Raw genomic sequence first — 20686 nt, 5'->3', positions numbered from 1 at the left:
AAAATAAAATAAAATAAAATAAAATAAAATAAAATAAAATAAAATAAAATCACTACTCAGTGATATATTTTTCCTCCTGAGTCTGCTTATCCAGATTTTATCCATGGGAACTCTTCCACTTAGCCCTCAGAATAGTCTCTACTTTAAGAATATAGATATATCCAAGATCTATCTACTTTAAAAAATAATAAATAACAGAAAGCAAAGAAGAATAAATATGGAAATAAATATATTGACATATAGCTCAACCTTGTAAACCATGGTAAAATTACTGTGATCAAACTCAGGTTCTATTTGGAAGAAAAGGGACAAAAGAAGAATGTCTCCTATGGCATGAAAACCTTTGGCAAGCAGTGGGTCTTGTTATATTTCATGTTTTTTTTTAATGTGAACTATAGCTTTGCCTATGCATTCTGAGGAGCCAAGGCACATAATCACCTCTGCAAAGGTTCAGCTTGACTACATTATTCCCCCATGTTTTTAAAAGCAGTCTGATCTCACCTGTCTTTTTAGAGCCATGGTGCACATCACAAGGAAATCCTAAAACAGGCTTAGTCTTAGACAGCTTTTCTTTTGTTTATGGGAAAACTTGAAAAACCATGTCTGTTTGGGATCTAACAAGCTTTGTAAGTGCTGCAGCTTGTTCATAGCACCTAGGAAATGCACTTGTAGCATAACAATACCAAAGGCTTCTAACCTTTTCACTTGCATACCTTGTCACAAAAATCCATGTGTCCATACAGTTCAATGGCAAGGCAACTTTGGAATTAAAGAATGGCCTGAATTTAATAGTGAATTTCTAGCTACGCTCTCATTCTCTGCTAGTGTCTCTAGCAACAGGATTACTATCTAGCAAGGAGAATATATTATTAATAAATTATTATATTGAGAATGCTAAGCCAAACTGCTGCTTCATGGGGAAAACTATGGAACCCTTGTCAAAGTTCTCATCTCAGATCTAAGAAGACGTAGATACCTGCTTGTGCCTTAATGAATTTAAAATCCTAATAGCCTCACTGCTATTCTCAGTTTTTTTTATTATTATTTATTATATCTATAATATTTATTATTTATATTTATTATTATATTATTATTATTCATAGTTTATCTATCTATCTCAGCAGTGCCCATAGCCACAGGCTTAGGTAGTAATAGTAGTGTAAAACTAAATATTTATTATTAACAACTTTATTTAAATTATATTTCACTGAGATGTGCACTTTCTGTCTTTCTTGTTTCCTGGTTTTATTAAAGATATACGTAAGATGAAAATGCAATAGCTCCAAAGAATGAAAGACCCATTACAGAACAAGCCAAGTACAAATTCTTCTGCCCCTACAGCCTATGCCAGGCTCCCAAAGGATCCTCATTTTCAGAAAAGGCTGCATGCAGGTTAAACCACAAATTCACTTTGTCAATGCACCTGAAAACAGCAGCTGCTCCTCATTTGAGGTGGGTGCTCCTCATTTGGGAACGTGGTGATGTTTATGGTAACAATACCGTGAAAGAGATGATGTTACAAAAGATCTCACCTTTGCTATTATGGTTAGCGGGTTTTTATTTTGCATTTTTTTTTTTTTCCCCCTTTGAAAAACAAAGATAAATTACCAAACTGTTCTCCCAGAAGCACAGATAAACAGATCACTACAGGAAGTAACTCTGTTGAGGTTACCAGAGGGTATGCCTATGCATGAGAACCATATATAACAATCATGCGTGAAGTGGAATTGCAAGTCAAAAGAAAATCCACAGGCTAGAGAATGTAGTGGGGGATAGAGAGTGGAGATTAAAGAAACCTGTGGGCTTTTGGGATAGCACTACTCTGGGAGTAAAGCAGATGGTGGAGCGTGTTTGCATTTTCCTTGTATTTCTTGTCCTTTGTGGTGCATCTATTTTGCCTATTGCTCATTCCCCAAGGTGAAAATTTCATTCTTCAATGGCACATGCCATGGAGATTACACATGGATATATCTGAAAGTATGATATTCCTGAAATCAGGAAAGTACTGAAAATATTGTATGTAAACACAATCTTTTTTGACATTCTCTTTTAATGAACCATATTGCTATGTTGGCATGTAAATTGACTGCTTTCTTACAGTGAATATTAAGATTTTGGGTAGTATTACAAGTGATCTATACAGTTTTTGAGTTTTGGATAAATGATGAAAAAAATTGAAATGCGAGAATTTAGGTTTCTTCTTTATGTTCACCTGTATTCAAAAGGATTATTACATCTCAGTTTGTAACAAGCAAAATTATGATCATGTGCTCTCTCATGTGGGTTTCACAGGGTGAGACAATAATTTGGCTTGGTGATAGGAGAGGCAGAGCCTTTGAGGCAGTAATATCAGGGTAAAGAATGCTCTGAGAAGGTTGGACTTGATGATCTTGAAAGTCTTTTCCAGGCTAGATGATTCTATGTTAACAGATAGTCTGGAGCTGTGTATTCTTGCTAGCTGGTCAGGGGAAAAGTAATCACCAGCCACATTCTCTTGTCTTGTAGAAGTCTTCCCTATTAACCTTGCCACTTCACGCCAACAGACAAGGGAGACCTGTCAATTTACTTTGGAGAAAAAGAGAACCCATCCAGCCCTCTTTCATACAGCCCTCTACCAGGACAAATAATTTTCTCTTCTGATAAAGTATCTCCAGCTGAAACCATCAGTGGAGGAGCAACAATTCATCTTCTACCACCGTAGCTATGGAAAGAAGTAGATAGCTAATAGAAGGAGTTGAGATGATATCATCAGGTAAAAGGGACAGAGAACAATGAAGATCCAGAAGTTGTGTGCTAAAAAAATACAGTGACTAAATGTATAGGAGCATAAACTCAATGCAACGAATAGATGCTTGCAAGGAAGTGGGATAGAATTTTCCCCAGTTGGGGTCACAGAAGAATGTTTCTGAGGGAGGCTCAAATTAAAGTATTTTGTGACATATCAAGAAGAAAACTTCTGTTGGGAAGCTTGTCTATTAGTGTAAAAAAAAAAAAAACAAAAACAAAAAAAACACCTCGTGTTAGATTTGAGTTCTATAAATCTGAAAGTATTTATTTTCAGATAAAATGAAAACTCAGACTACAGACCTGTCAGACCAGAAGTGTTAGAGGCTCTTACCCATCTTGCTTAGGTGGCTCATACATTACAAAGAAATTCTCAGAGTGCCAGAGGAAAGAAAACTTACCTTTAAATTTGTTACTTTGTTGGCACTCACAATTCCTCTCTCCACAAATATATTCCCAGGTAGCAGTGGGGGAGTCTTAACAGGCTCATATGAGAGGCAGCGAGCCAATCTGTAGTTATTATAAAGAATGCATCAGTTGTCTGAAATTTTGCACCCTAGTACAGATCCTGTTTGTCTAAAAAGTATCCAGGCCATGTAAAAATGGTCTGCTGGCCAGAGTCCACAGTTTTACAGGCTAAAAGCATATAACTTTACAACATTCCACTTCAAATCTTGCATGAAAATTCTGGTTAGCAAATGGTGACAGGTATAGGGAGAGGAACAGCTTTTAACACTGTCAAAACATTTTGGGGCCAATCTCAGAAAACCTGTAGGAACAGCATAGTGAAAAGGCAGCATCTGTAATACACTCCAGACTCCAGTCTTTCTGCATCCTTGCAGTTAGACTTCACTCACTGCTGCACTCACAGTGAGGTATTACTGATATTTTCAGTTTACAAGGCATAGGCTCCTTGCCATCCATTCGAAACTCAGACAAAAAAAAGTCATCTAGCTTCCAGCCTGGTCTGTTAAGCCACTCCACAAAATCCTTCACTGGTTTCCTCATGTACTGAGAATCGAGTATGAGGCTTCATTCCTAAGAATGCTTTTTTACACGTTTTATTTTATTGCCATGAGTAAATCTACTGCCTTACATGGGAATACACTAGGTAGTAAAGTTAAGCATGTGTGTAAGTGTTTGCAGGTTCAGGGCCTTAAATCCCTGTTCTGGTCCATATGACCAAACACAGCAAGTGGTATCTGTAATAAATTCAGTTCCTTCTACTGCTATTTCTCCAATTTCCCATGAGAACAATGTTTCAGTGCTTTATCAAACTATATGCAAATCTGCTGCTCTTTCATTAACTCTTTATAATTTTTTAAACATAGAAACTTTGTGTGTGAGATGTACTATTTCACTGCACAGTTTAATCAGTTCTGAGATAGCATGAGGCTCAGGCCCTGGACAACCTGATCTAGCTGTGCTGTTCCTCTTCATTGCAGGGGAGTTGGACTAGATGACCTTCAAAGGTCTGTGCAACGCTAAGGATTCTACGATTCTAAGAGTAAAGCTGGTACCTGGTTCCATGACTCCACACTGAACCCCACTGGAACCTGCTCCAGGCACAGGCAGTGCTGTGTAAGATGCTGCACTGGTCTTCAGAAAAAAAAAGTCCTTTCAACCTCCTTCACAGAACAGAATGCTTTCCTTGTAGAACCGTATTTGACTCTGACAGACTTCTTTCTTTTCCTTACTTTTTTTTTTTTTTTTTTTAAATTACTGCAGAGAAAGACACAGGGAGAAACACCACGGAGATAAATCATAGTATATATTGGCAAAGTGAGATCTAAGCAGAAAAAAGTTTTCAGAAACCCTCATTGAACGTCTAAGTAATATAAGTGGTCTGAAAGAATGGAGGCTCTCATAAAATGGTTATGACTTTCACTTGAGGTGTGTGTTCTGAATCCCTTATATGATAAGGAACATTTTTATTCAAAATGCAATTTAGGTTTAAAGTCCCATTCTATCATTAGCTTGAACTTGGTTCTGTGAGAGCCTGGGTCAGAGAACAGCATGCAAACCCATCTGCAATTATGAAACTGGCTCCTACATTTCTCTCCACATCCCCTGCTTTATGAGGTACTGTTCAGGATGAAGAGCTTCTTCATCGTGAGTGTAGTCAAAATGAGATTAGTGTAATCAACTGAAGTTTTCCATGAAAAATGAGCAGTGAAAAAACTAATAAATAAAATAATATGAACCAGGAATATATAATTAGTTTTAAAAAATGAGCTATTTAAGTACTGTCAAGCTACTCTTAGAATAGGACACTGGTTCTCATACTCACAGATACTACCCAATATTTATCTGTATTAGACACAGCTACACTGCACACCTGTCAGGAACTGTAACAAGTGTGAAATGTGGCTGTTTGCATTTCTGAGCAAGCCACTAGGATGATAATCATATTTGATCTACAAATCACACAGTGGTTTCTTTATCTCCGTGAGATAAAGAAGAAAGGTGACAGACTCAGGTGTCTCTTACAACTCAGACTGGTGATCTAATGGATGTAACGCTTGCTATTTCAGAATTTGTTGCTTCTTGTGCTTTTTTCAGACTCCACTTTTATTTAAACTGGCAAATGCTTTTCTCTGATCTCCATTGTGTAAATGTTAATAAATATAGAATTAGTTAATAAAAAAATTCTCTAACAGCAGTGACTGAGGAAGATGTTCGGTGCTGAATACTATAAATGTGGTGTATCTGAAAGGTTCTGCACTTTACACTTTGCACGATAGTCAATTGTATGAGAACTGCTGATCAGGGCCCGAACCTCCGATTCACCACCTGAGGCAAGCAATGAGTCAGCCATGGGAGCACAGGTGAAGGCAATTCACGTGTGCTACCAGAAGGGGTAGAGCCTGGCTGCACTTCTCCTAGATCCCATTTAAGTGCTGAATGCCACTGAGGAAAGCTCTTTTTCTGGAGATTGCTCCTTGTGGAGTCTTACTGCGAGCCTATGACACTGATGAGCATTTCCATTTATTCTGATTATCTTTCCACTGTGATAATCTTATGAAGCCTAACCTCTGTACACCTAATGATTGTACACCTATTGATTGTACAATTATATACCTATTGATTGTACAGTCAATACACAAGCCAGAATTTAGACAAGGAAACTCCATTATGTCATCAGATCTATACCTCTGCTCTTTTCATATCTGCTTTCTGAAGAGCCTTCAAAGACTGCACAGTTAATTTGCCAATGATTTAATACACAGTTTTACCATTTCCCTTGAAAGACTGTTTCATGTAATTGTTACTCATAAACTAAAGAGGAATTTATAATTGGATAGAGTTCTCTCTCCAAGACCATCACACTCCATATACAAATTTCTGTATGTTGATCAGTACAGTTTGAGTGCTTCTGTAACATTCATTCAGCATCTCTTGTTATACATTCTGGCATGAAACACTGTAAGCAATTCCTCTTCTTCATGCCTTAGAAATCTTCTCAGGCAATTGTATTGTTTATAACATCACTTTGCATGAGGCAGATAAGCACTGCACTGGAAAAAACCACACAATACTGAAAAAGGAATCCATAACATACTCGATCCTATTGTCTCAGCTTAATGTCCTGCAATGTATATGGTGAAGAATACCTCCTGAAGCAAAGAGAGATATTTTACTGTTTTTGTGGGAAATCACTGATCTCATATTCCGCAAGATATATGAGTAGTGGAGAATATCAGTATCAGTGATACTAAGAGAGTCACAAGGGACGTGTGTTTGTGCTTGCAATTGTTTATTAGATTGGGGTTGTACCTATCTTACATTAAGGAAAACAGAGAAGATTATTATAAAGCATGACAGACTTAACATTAAACACCTTGCTACTCAAGCCTCCTGCACCTGGGATTTTGCTTTTTAAGAATAATGCCCTAAGCCATTTTGGAGAGATGCCAACTGTCTGATACCCTTTGTCCAAAACCAACTGTAGATTTCTAACAAGGAAAGACACTAAAAGTCAAGATCCCTTCTCTTTTTACAATATCTTTAAAGTCCTTTTTTTTCCCTACAGTTCCACAGAAACTTAAGACAAATGAAGTCAGCACAATGGAGATCAGAGGAATCATGTTTAGGGTATGAGCATTAAGCACAGACTACAGTGAAAACAGTACATGAGCATGCAACTTCTGTTCACGTGAGAGCATGAGAAAGGAATGGCAGGCATTAAACAATGAACACACACACACACACACACACACACAATATTTCCTCAGCTCAAAAATGTATTTACTACTGTTGATGAGTTTTGGTAATGCACAGAGGTATTTCAGTAGGCACTTGTAGTCTTTAAAAATGAGGGCAATTTCACTTCTTTTTGACTAACCTATTTAATTCATGTCTTCAAAGCCTTAAAATCTTGCATCATAATTTTTGCAACAAGAAAGAAATCATCTTGTGGTCCAATGAACACAGGGTTTTCTTCTGCCAGTAGTTCATATAATTACCCATTTCTCCCATCGGAGACTGCAGGCAAAACACTATTACTACTCTAAAAAATCCACCTGTTGATCATTTGGAGAAAGGAAGCTGTAGCTTTGTCAGATGTATCACCAGAAGGAATGCTCTGAGCGGACCAGATTACATACTTTTCATGTACAAGGAAGAAAAACCCCTGAAAATGGTTTCTTCTGAGGTGGAGAAGTGTCATGTTGCCACCTTCTATCACTGCATTCAAGATCTATGACCCAGTTCATCCTACTATAATAGAGAGAAAGAGTAGCTAGAACATAAGACAGGAATCAGCTGTAAATGGTAACATTGACTTCCTGCAGGTTTGGCCATACCAAAACAGATATGGAACTCTGAACTCAGTTGTTTTTTAAATCCTAGGTGACTGAAAATCTGGTTTAGTGCTCAGCACCTAGCTGCTGTCTCCCTCTACTCATAATTTAGGAGGCCCAAATTAAAGTAAGTGCCAGAAGCCTACAGAGGTGCTTAACTTCACACAGAGCTTTAAGATTATGGAAAGCCTATTTTAATTTAGCCTTGGTTTTCCCTGTTTCATCTCCCATGTGTTTATGACATCCATGTGGAAAGAAAAAAAAAAAACCCTAACTCAATGATTTAGGATTTTTTCATTAACATCTGTATAATACAAAACATACAAAAATGATCTTAGTGAGGCCCGCAAGCCATGCTGCCTCCTTCCTTCTATAAGACCAGGAAGTTAAGTTCTTGAACCATCTTTCTCCCAGTGGCACAGCTGCTACAGGCAGAAATAAGTCTGTATCAGCACAGATATTGCCACATGTTGGCCAAAGCACTGCTCTTAGAAATACTGAACGTACCATGGCAATACTGAACGTACCATACCTTAGCCAGAGAAAGGCCTTCAGCACACATTTTGCTTTTCCTGCATGAGCTAGACAAAATTGAAAGCATCTCCATCTGTGCTTAAAAAACAAGCTCTCCCCTGCACTTGGAACAATAACCCAAGCAGATGAAGCTACCCTTAGGTACAGAAAGTATCCCCTGAGCTCTAGACAAGGACAGCCATTTCTTCTGGCACCCCATCATCCTCTGTATTATAGGTCTTATTCTGAGGTACTGACAAGAAAAGACACACCAGTGAAAGCTTAAAATCCCATACCATGCACTTAGAAGTTAAACACTGCCAAACCTAATTCATAACGCACATCTCTTTCTCAATATTGCCTTTAATGTCTGATGGATAAAATGCTGAGTTCCATCTTGCTAGAAGATACAGGTTGTTTTTTCTTGAATATTAGTGTGAAGTCTTCATGTTACTGTTCAAAAGTTTCCTGTCATGATTCATTACATTTTTACTTTGGCATCTATCTTTAATACACAAAAAAACAAATAACGACTGACAGGTTGTAATCTAAGAGAATTACTGAACCATACTTAGAAGAACGTCATCTTTCAAACAAGTTTTAGCTTTGGATTTAGCTTGTCCAAGCACTTTAAAGAGGATTTTTCTCCAGGCAAAATGTTAAAAGCTGTTTCTGAATAGACATATGGCCATACAGTTGCCCGCAATTACTGAATATTTTAGTAGTCTGGTTCAATTTAATTTTTGCAAAATATTTTTAGATGTAAAACTCTAAACCTCAGAAATGAAAGTCAGATAGCAGTGTTGTCTACAAATGTAAAGCGTAATATGCTCCAGTCCTGAAAGACAGTAATTGAAAGTCCTAGTAATGACTGCCATCACCAAATGAGTATTTTCAGACAGTTATATGTTGGTTGCCTGACATAACATTCCCTTCCCCTGCGCTCAGAATAAGGAAAGGATTCAGTCGGAGATCGCTGTGAAAGAAGACAGTAACTTTCCTTCAGCAATGAGCAGAATGTGTTATGGGATCCCTCTTGCAAGATGGAGGCCCTAGTCATGATCCATATGGTGTGAAAGTCATGGCAACAGTTTCACCATTTGGGCTAAATATCAACCTGAAAAATGCTTTTGACAAACCAGCCTCTGGCTGCTGTAGGAAGGACAGGGAGCTTATTCAGCCTCTGCTTGCTACGCATGCTTTTCACAAACACATGGAAAACTGAACTCTGAGACAGAAAGCAGTTTATTTTGCTAGAAGGTATCCTCACTGCAATCCCTTTGCACCTTTCCCATTAGAGTCAACTAATCTATTCACAGATAAGTGAAGAGACGGACAGCTTCAAGTGGATGTTAGTGATATTAAAGAAGTTTACAGTGAATACAAATATAAAATTAGAAAGAAAAAAAAAGATGTTTATAATAACTCTTTTATAAAACCATCTTTTACAATGGGCAATACATACTTTAGGAATTTTAGGAAGCTAAACACTTGTCATTTTGTGTTCCAGACACAAACACCATTTAGGAATTCAGTTTAACATATCTCACGAAACGACCGACCTCAGAAACGCTGACTCATGAGATTGAGGTTATGGGAAGTACCAAGAAGAAGAAATCAATCTCACTTCCATTTACATGTTTGTCTCCTTCTATTTTTACATTCTCCTTCTCTTGGCTCATCAACTTTAATCTGGGACCTGACTGATCAAATGTTATGCCTCGTATCTCCATTGTGAGGTTAATGGATATTGCACTACAGTATACGGCATCGATTGACAGTAATCAATGACTGAGAACTGCTACATAACCATGGGAAATGTACCTTTTTTTTGCCTGCAGCACATCAATAACACATTTTACACAGCAAACCAAACACTCCACTGTACTGTCCAAAGAGAACCTTGCCCTGTAACTCTCAGAACTATTTCTACTTAGATACAGTGCTTGGGTGAAAAGTCTCCTCACCTGCACTGAAACAGGATTGTTTATTTTCTTGGTGGTGGTGGTTTTTTAAATTTTTTTTTTGTTTTAACTTCCCCACGTTTATTTGCAATAGTTGTATTCTTGCTTATTTTACATCTACAGAGACTGTTGTATTCTGTTTTTTATTGTATAGATTATCCAATGCAGTAATAAGAGGAAAAGGTATGTATTTTGTAGACTAAATGGCAATAGTTTCACATATGCAACTATTCCCTCTTTTTTTTTTTCATTTGTTTGTTTGATTCTGCTAGGCTTTTCATTACTCACGTCATCTCTGCATTTACTATTACTTAATGCTTAATGTTAAATAGGTGTCTTGATTATGACACTTAAGATTAATAACTGGCTGGAAGCTGAAAGCAAAGAAACTATCTGAAGTTCATGAATACCTAAGCAATGAGTCTATAGCATTAGAAAGGGTGAAGAAAACATGGCAGCATTCTATTATAGATACAATACCAGTCTGGGTCTGAGCCAGTTGATGTCTATGACAAGGATCACCTGTGAGGCATACAAGAGTCTTGCTTCATTGACATAACACCACACAATCAGAGAACAGAAATCAGGGTCATGAAGTGGAGATAAAGGGCAGATGTAGGCCCAAGTTAGGCACTTCTGTGCAACTAGGACATGGCCCTTGGGTACATTGGGCCTGAAACTGAGAAGCATTCTCAGATTCCATGCTTGGGATCTAAAGAATGACTCAAGAATCAAAGAGAGAAAGGCTGGTCTCAAGAAATCTATGCAGAGTCACTTCCCTGCTCCCAGGAGGATCACAAATCAAAGCTGGTATGTATTTCCTCAGCCAGTGAAAAATTTTCAAAGCTAGATGTGACACCTTCTTTAGGTAACATATTCCTCAAATCTAACCAAAATTACCAGGGTTGCAAATGGCATTTTTTTCAATCCTCAGTGGAAATGCAGAATAATTAACCACTCTTGTGTATTAGAATACAGTTTATTCTCTTTTATAGACGGAGACTTGCCAATCTCCATTTCTGTAATTAGCACTTTGAGTTGCTCACTTGTAGCAATTTCTCCAGCTCCAGCTGGCTTCCAAGCACACACTTCCAGCTTCACCCTTTGCTCTCACATGAAGACAGCAATGGGCAAGCAGGATCTTCTGGTGTAGCAGGAAAAGGCAGCTGGATATTAATTCTATCCTTTCACAGGACACTCTGTGAATTCTTGTTTTACTTAAACATACTCTAATCCTGCAATTTTTATCAAGTTTTTTTGCTACATTTTTTCACTTGCTTTCCAACTGATTATCTCCAGTTTGTCTATATATTTCTTTATCACATATAAAACTCACTGAAAAATTCAGGCCAGGTGTTTATCACAGTAGAACAGGACAAAATAATTAACTGTCATCCTTTTGTATACAATATCATAAGTAATTAGTGCCAGAATGACATATTCACATTTCAATATTTTGTCACATCAGTGACTCACATTCATTTTCTAATTTGCAGATACACTTTCTGAGTGATTCCCCACTTTCTATCATTGAATTATATTTTCATCCCCAACTATATTGAGTTGTGCTCCTTTTGATTCTTTTATTTTGATTTCTGAACAGCTTGCAGCTTGCTCAGACTTCTTTTGAATTTAGTTCTAGCTTGATCTGCCTAATGATGTACTAAAAAGTTTGCAGATGATACCAGCTCCATAAATCAAACTTTTCAGATTCCTAAACCAATTCTCAACTGAAAAACACCTTTTTTACTTCATTTTTGAATATACAGCAATTCCGCACACACCAAAACTTTAAAGTGCCTGTGACGAAAAAAAAGGACTATTTAGCTGATGGTTCTACTCAGCTGTAGTCTTCTATTTTCTCCTCGTGATTTCTTTCTTTAGTTCTCATGTGACATAGACAAAACATTCAAATTCAACTCTTACGGGCATGGAAACATAAGGACAAAAACCTTCAAGGCACATTGGGTTAACCTTTAAAATTAAAGTGCGAGCTAACAACTGTAAGTCATTTCATCGAGTTCATTTTCATTAATCTAAACCAAATCTATCCTGTTGTGCATTCTAGCAGTGTGCAATGGTGCACATTAGAAGCAAAACATGTCTGAAACACTAGTGTACTAACACAGTACTGCTGAGGAGTTGCTGTGATCAACAGCTAAACTTCAAAGTCCAGGTAACTTTTCCATTTGAAAGGCTACTGTCAGCTATATACTTTCATATAAGAAAAGCCAAGTGCCTGTTAATAAGGGTTTGCTCTATTTTGTGCCATGATTACGGTGAAATTCTGGAATGAAAATATGCAGATTTCATCTGATTCTATTTTATAATGCTAAGTGCATTTCTCTATACCCATCATTGTTGTCTGGTGTGTGCACGTGTGCCCATTTCACTGCCATCTTTACTTCTGTAAAGACATTTACATGACTCTTTTCATACAATTTAAAAACCTTATTGGTGGATTAGTTGGAACTGTTGGAGGCATTGGTGACTGCAGCCACAAACTGTCTTTTTTCTCTTCTGCAGATGTCATATATGTCATCCCATATGACATACATTTTACTGACACAGTTTAAGTTTTATTTGGTAAACAAACCATACAGTGCCAGTTGAGTCCGGTGATTTACATTATGTAAAAACAGAACATCTTAAGCAACACATGTGCAATAAAAGCAAACAGATGTTTGCAGTCTAAGCACTGCACTAATAGTGGTGGTATGGCAATGTATCAAAGGCAAAACACGACGTATCCAGAATTGCCCACTGGAGTGTTAAGCACAGCTGCATAACTTTGAAACAACAACCAATAGGATATCCCAAACCGCTTTGTGGCATGCTGCCATACTTAAGGTAAGAATTTGTAATTAACTGCTAATACCTAAACTCCTCAACTAAAACGGTGTGGAATTTCTTGCGAATGAGACAACAAAGATATGAACAATGTAGTAAAGCCATTGCTTGTTTTACAGCATTAACATAGCAGGGACACAACTGTTGTTTCATACCTAGAGGAATTAAATGTGCCCTAAAAAATCTACTTCAGGAGGCCTGAGGTTTCATATGGAATTTTCCAGGCTGGGCAGCTACAAAGCACAAATGTTAGAAACGCAGCAGCAGGAGCCCATGAATTGCTGGAAGAGCACGGGGGACAAGTTGTGACACTTACAGGCTGACATCCTATCAGCTCTGTAATCCCATGCATTAGAAACAGTGTTGTCGTCAGCCTGTTGGAATGGCTGAAGTTATGCACAAGGTGTCAAAAATGTCATTTTGCTCATGCCATTGAATGTTAACTTCACTTAATCCTAAATGGAGCTGAAGTTATGTACAACTTCATAGAAAGACATCTAACAAAAGCGACGGCTCTTCCTAAATCTGGCATCCAGAGGACCAATGGCAAAACTGCCACTGAGTGAAAGTAACACAGGAAAAAGATGAAATTGAACATCCAGTGCTAGAAGGAGTTTTACAAAATCTTGTAAAAAAATGAATTGTTCAAGGAAAATGCTACAAGTTTTAACTGAGATAGATAAAAGGAATAACCTGTTGTTTCACCCTTTGGGCACAGTATCACATGAGAATAATACCTCTTTTTACTAACAAATTGAGCAAAGAATTTAGGAACATATGAATCTGAGTATGTGTTAAAATCCTAGACAAAGATACGTTGGGAAACATATCTGTTTATGTATAGATATTCAACTTCAAGTATGTCCACGAATATTTTGCTGAGCATATAATACACATATCATGCATTTAATAAAATGGAACTGCACAAGATACACCAAGAAGCATCTCTGTACCCCCTCAGCTATCTGCTACATCATCAAAAATGAGATTTCATGCCAGTATTTTTAATGAAAGAAAAAAAAACAACAAAAACAGTAAGGAAATATTTTCTACGAAGTTGGTAAACTCAGATTCTAAAACAAGTTGCATATTTTCAATGCCTTCCTATATGAGTCTATAAAGTAGTTTGTATTCCAAAACTGTAATTTTGATAAGTAGTTCTGAAGTATAACTTGGAAATAACACAGAAACAAATGAATTCAAAACATAAGCCTGCAGAAAGCAGACTGTTAGACTGTTTTTGAGATAACACAAGACTGGAGAATCTGGGGAGTTTAATCCTCAGCCCAGTAGTTTTCTGAACTTTTCAGACTGAATAAACATACAAGAAGTATGAGAAAACTGCAGTTCCACATCTTTATCACAGATTTGTCTTGCTTTATGTTTCTCAACCCTTTTTAATTAAAATACTTCCATTTTTTGTTTCCTAAACAATTCAGTTACACATTAGTGAATAAATACACAGATGCTGCAGACTTCATTTTTCAATCCAGGATCCAGCTCAACATCCTCTGATCTGACAAAGCGCAGCTTTACACTGCCCAGCTTTTAGCCTCCCAAGCTAAAAGCATTCACATGGCCCCCAGGAACCCACGTGCACAGAAGCTGCAATATGAGGCTATGCTAAAGGCTTCTAACTGGTAACAAACACAGTGTCTCAATTTTAGGCTGTGGTTGCAGACTGTGGTCATCCTACTTTATCCTCAAACTCGGTGGCACAGCGGAGACAAGCCAGATGTTGGGGAATGAGGACAGCAGCTGGTCTAGATAAAGCAGGTCAGATTTGGAATTATGTTTTTAACTTTAAACTCCAGATACATCTACTCATAGTTGGAACAAGAGGGAGACAGAAGTAAATGTCACGCAACACGCACCTCTTCTGGATCATGGGATCTCTAGATAGAAAAATTAGGCAGATGTATCAGGTTGCCCTTCCTATGCTGCCTTATCATTGGTCTTCAAAGCAAAGATTTAAGTGCATGCAAAATAATTAATGCTACAGAAGAACAGCTCACACCTCACTCTGGACTTCGATCTTCTCCTTGCATTATTCCCAGATTCCTTCCATACAGCTCCTAAACTGCGGAGGGCAGTTTTCACTTAGACATGTGTTTCAGGGGAAATAAGGAATTTCCCAAGGTCACTTTAGGGCAGTGAAATCACACATGCCATATAAAAAACTTGCACTGTAGAATGATAGCATAATGGGGTGGTAAAGCCTTTAACAAAACCCTAAAGAGAGCATGCAACTAATACAGCATGGTCATTTGTTATTTCTAGCTCTCCAGTTACACCTTTGAAAACCAGTGTTTCTTTTTATTGGAAAAATGATAAGAGGTATCAGAAAAAAAGCATGATGTGTCTAGCTTCCTCTTGCCAATGTGTAGGGTCACTCAGCTTCAAATTGCACACAAGTCAGAAAAAGAAAATAAATACATGCAGTGATTGTTCTGTTTAAGTCTAGAAATCATATAAACCATTTTTCTATTTGTAGGATGAACAGGTTATAAAATGTAAAAAATGTTAAGACATTTACAATTTTCACTTCTAAACAACAACAAAAAAGTAATAACGTATGCTAAATACATCAAGCATTCACCCTTTTGAAAGCAACAAATGGGTGAAACTTCTCGTGAATTTAACCTATCTTATAATAGAGATCAAAAAAAATGGATTTGGTCCAAGCAATCAAAGGTTGACATAGCCAGAAATAATTCGGTGCTTCTTACCTCAGGCATACAAACAAAAATTCCAGTTCAGTCATGCATTAAACTTCAGACTGTCACATTCAAATATTTCTGTTTCACTTCAGTCTCGTCTCAGTTACACAACTAAGGACGGTACTACAGCCTTATGCACAAACTTGCTGCACCTTTGCCTAGGTTCAGAGTATTCATTTCCAAACTATGCAGTCCGGTATAACACCATTGCTGCACTGTGAACTACTAAAACTGATATCAAATAACCCTTGATTAAATGAAAAATTAATCTTTAAATGGGGTTATAATGAATGCTAGCCCCTGAATGCTAGCCCTTTTTCTTAATTAGTGGATGAAACACATCACCTATTAACATGGACATGAGACAAATGTCTAGGGCAGAAGATCATTTGCCAGAGCTCAGGAAGGAGAGGAGTCATTGTAAAACCCAGCCATATCTACTGGATTTTGTTGTGATTTCGGATAATACACGAGATCTATCCTTCACTTTAAGTTGCTTCATCTACTTCGGAATTCTCTTCTTACTGTAAACAAGATTAAATTTTTTTCTGGGACGTATCTCCCAGCCATATATCCTGGTCAGAGCAGGACTTGCTTTTTGTGCATCCTAGCCAATGAAAACTCATTCAATACCACACTTGCAGCACAAAGTAAAAAAATATATATATATATAAACCAATAGCGCAGATGCTAGTTCTTGGTAGGTCCGGGTGTGATAGTGCAGGCTTTGCAGCTGCCCCATTAAACATGCTTTGGGTGGCAGAGAAGGGTACAAGAAAACTTGTGGTGAAGAGCATGAGCGCCCATAGTGCCTCCCATCTCTCTGGAAGAGCCTGCAGTTGGGACCAGCCCCAGGATGGCCACACAGATGGCTGCTCAGGTCACAGAATCACTGAGATTAGAAATGACTTCCTAGTTTATCCAGCCCAATCATCCACTTATCACCAATAGTCCTCACAAAGCCATGTCCCTCAACTCAGTGTGTAAATGCTCCTTGAATATCTCCAGGGTCAGTGACTCTACCACCTTTCTGGGCTGTCCACTCTTTTGAAAAAGTAGTATTTCCTAACATCCAGCCCAAATCTCCTTCTGCACAACTTGAGGCCATTCCCTTTAGTCCTCTCACTAGTTACAAAAGAGAAGCGGCTGTCCACCAGCTCACTGCGACCTCCCTTCAGGTAGCTGTAGAGAGCAATAAGGTCTCCCCTGAGCCTTCTCTTCTCCAGACTGAATAATCCCAGCTCTTCATAAGGCCTGAGCTCCAGACCCCAGATCTAGGGCTAGATTAAGCTCGTGCCAGTCCAGAAGATTCTGTGCAGGCTTTGAATCAGAGTTCTATCTCACTTCGCACTGGGAAGCCAGAAGATCATGAACAGCTGTAGCACAGCTACACACCAAACAAATGGGGGCAATGTAATTTACTAGATAGACTGGGGAAAAGATGATTAAAGAATAAGTTTATCTAGTGTCTTATCCTGCCCTTTAAATTCATAACTTAATTACTAACAACCCTGCTAAAGTCTATCCTCTGTACTCCCACTCAATTCACATTAATAAAGGTTATATTGCCCAGAGATATGGTGGATGCCACTTCCATGGAGACACTCAAGGTCAGGTTGGACTGGGCACTGCACAACGTAATCTAGCTGTAGGTGTCCCTATTCATTGCAGAGGAGTTGCACTAGGTAGCCTTTAAGGGCCCCTTTCAACTCAAATGATTCTATGATTGTATGATATGAACTGAAAATCAAAAGGATGAAAAGTGATACAAAGGATCTGTATGGTTCTGGTCCACCAGTCCTGTATTTGCTGTACTGCCTTCCACCAAGACCAAAGATGTTTCAGGACAACAAACTCACTAGCTGTAGTTATGAGGCACTGTCTAGTGTTTAACTTCTTTGCTATGGTGATGCTCCTATAAAATGCTCTACTGAAACCACAGTCATGTGTCATTCCCCTTGATAAGCATTCAAAGTCAGGAATTTAGAACTGTCTTACACATAAGTGAATGAGAATACACATCAACACAAGTGAATTACAATCCTGATGCCTCCTTAGTAATGTTGCATTACAAACTCCAAGTAGACATTCATTCATAAAAATTTAAAAAATCTATAAGGAAGAGAGTTTTTTAACAACAATAACCTTCACTCTAAGGTTTTAAGCCCTTAGCTGTAAAACTGTACTTTACTTTCATACTTTGGCTCCCAGGAGAGATATGCCTGTAACTCCCATAACCAGCACATTATCATGCATGCATCCACTTAAATATGATAAACAATGAAAATTAGTGAAAAGCGGTGAAAAGCAGTGTTATGTCTACCAATTGCTAAGATCAGAAAATCATTCTGAAATTAAACTTCACCTGTTGCTGAATAGTTCTGTGTGGTTTTTCCTTGGAAGGCGCTTCTCAGAGAAATAACTCAAAGTATTCTTTCATTCCTATCTTTTATACCATAACTGCACAAAACTTGAGTGAGCTGCTGCAGTTCACACGCTGATGCTAACACTAACTGCACTGAAGGACTGCACAGCAGCATTCTTCCAACTAGAAAGATGTTTGAGATAAGTTTTTTGCTTGACTTTTTATTATGTCTTCACCAAAATTTACAACAAACTTTTCCCCCCTTCTTTCTCTCTCTCTGTCAGGATTTTACACAGAACCTCCTGTAAAGGTTATCAGAATGTGTAAATATTTCCCAGGCAACACATCCTTGTTGTGAACTGGGGTAATTTCTACTGTAGAAGAACAAGTTTCACTCATATTTCTTAGAATAGTACCTGCAGTTTATTTAACTCACTGAAAAAGCTGTATTGCTGCAGGAACTCCCTGTATTCCAGCAAATGGAACCCAGCTATACTGACTGGCTGCATTCACACACATCGCAATAAAGAACACTGAGATCCCGGAAGGGCTAAAGGAGCGCACCTTTCACAAAAGGTGTGTTTCACACTATAAAGTGAAGGACTGCTTTCCAGACGTGACAGGATCATAAAATTCTGCATTTGCGGAGGTTCGTAGAGTTACGCATCTCATCCTCATTTCCAGTCTCACATCTGCTTTCCATCAGAGATAAGAAAGTTTGATAATCTCCCCAGTAAAAAGAAGGTGTACATGAATTAGAAGCACACGGAACGTCAGATAAGTGAAAGTTGTGCACACAGATGTTGCTGCAAACAAGAAGCACACTTTTACTTCGCAGCCTCTGTAAAACCAACAAGCCATTTCAGGAGGGAGCAGCAGTTGTGGGAACAAGTCTCGCTGGCAGCCTCCCGAGCCTCTTCATTCTCTACCAGCACCACCACCCTCCCGCCACAGTGCTCCGTGCCGACATACCTGCCTCTCCATTTTTGCTCCCCTGGCTCTTTTCCTCCTCGTTTTGAAGTTAAAGAAAGAGGGATAGTCCTTCCCAGCGCAGCCCTGCTGCCGCTGCTTTTGCTGCTGCTGTTACTGCTGCTGTTGTAGCTGTTGCTGCTGCTGCCGCTGCTGCCAAGCCCTGTCCAGCCCGCGCAGTGCCGCTCGCAGGGCGCGGAGCGCTCCCCAGCCCCAGCCCCACCGCCTGGCAGGTTTCCTTATATAGGTGAACGCTAATTGCATTCCTGGTGGAAGAGGCTAGCCGGGAGAGAGCTTAACTTGGTTAACTCCACGAATACCAAATGGGACTGCCTGCCTGAAGTTTGCTTGAGTAAGACTTCAGTGTCTTCAGAGGGGAGAATGGGTTCCTTGCTGCAGTTTAGCACCTATGAAGCGATTCCATTTCTTACAGCTATAGTAATACTGAGTGCTATGTCACTGTTACATTAAACACTTGATATTTTTACAGGACACCTACTTTAGCCTATGCATTTTACTCCAAGAAAAGCACACAAAAGTTCACAAAGGTAACCAGGCATGCATGTTCTGATAGCATTCAAACAATTCCAATTCTATCCGTTTTCTACATGGAAAGGCTGCCATACATCAAATGTTATGTGAAAAAGGGTTGCAACACTGCTGTCTATGGGGGAAAAAAAAAAAAAAAAAAAAAGCAGTACAAGACAAAGTTGTTTACTGTTTTCTACTTCCTTTTCTATACAATGTAATAGCTAAGCTTCTGGTGATAGATCTGTCTGTGTCAGAGAGGTGTGATACATTAACAGACACACCCATCCACACAGAGATATATGGATAGGGTGCATACCCAGAAGAAGCACACATGGCACTCTGCAGAGCAGTGATATGCTTGACTCCTCTTGCCCACCCACTACTCACTAAACCCCTTCTGCAAGCACAACTCAAATGTCTTCAAGAAGAAATTAATTAATCATGGAGAAAATCATGCTGCTTGTTTCCCTTTATACTACTCACTCAAGATTCCCCTATTCATTATGGCCCTCCTTATACAAGCCGCAACACTGACATATGCAGAGAGGGACAGAGAGCAAAAACCATGAAGACAAAAACGAACAAATAAAACAAAGGATGGATGAAACCAAAACAAGAAATAAGAGTTAAAAGATTTGATGAAATGATGAAAGGCTGATGTTTAAAAACAGTACATTGAACTCCAAAGCATATATATATTTTTTTCTTCTTTCATTTGTTCCTTCAGATGTATCACTTATAACATTAGACAGAAAAAAGACAAAATCTGCTTCCTGATGACCTCTGGAAGGCTAGGAAGAACCACCCAAATGCTGGAAATTATCATTACCCAGTGGACTAGAACTTTTCTTATCCCCATGTAATATATGTCTTAGAGATCATCAAATAATATACAGTGCAGAAAAGCTATTCCTAATGACCATTTCTAATGGTTTCAATACTTCTTTCATTATAATTTTCCTCTCCCCTGAGGCATAAACATTCAACCTCTTGATACTGCAGGAGCTTGGCTTATAAGTGGAGGAAAATGAAAAACAATACCAATAAAAGCTGTAAGACTCAATAAATATATCTAAAATAGTCTCCCTATACAGTACATAGGGAATTGAGAATACGTGACCAGGGGCATGGTGTAATGGTCTTCATGGGACTCTTTCAGGACACATAACTCACTTGTGGCTTCACAGT

The 20686-nt window shown here is 38.5% G+C and overlaps 1 protein-coding gene across 1 annotated transcript in view; it reads right to left on the bottom strand.

The window, feature by feature from the left end:
- Positions 1–19084, bottom strand: part of MID1 (midline 1) — a 237697-nt gene extending 218613 nt beyond the window's left edge. Inside the window, exon 1 of the mRNA XM_042810881.1 lies at positions 18971–19084. The gene's annotated coding sequence lies outside the window, so the exon portion shown is untranslated. The remainder of the gene's footprint in view (positions 1–18970) is intronic.
- Between the last annotated feature and the right edge of the window lie 1602 nt (positions 19085–20686).

This window comes from Centrocercus urophasianus, unplaced genomic scaffold, assembly GCF_019232065.1.
Source record: "Centrocercus urophasianus isolate 14NV4802_14NV808 unplaced genomic scaffold, USGS_Curo_1.0 seq_12, whole genome shotgun sequence".
Lineage (NCBI taxonomy): Eukaryota > Metazoa > Chordata > Aves > Galliformes > Phasianidae > Centrocercus > Centrocercus urophasianus.
This window is presented reverse-complemented; position numbering and strand designations above follow the sequence as displayed.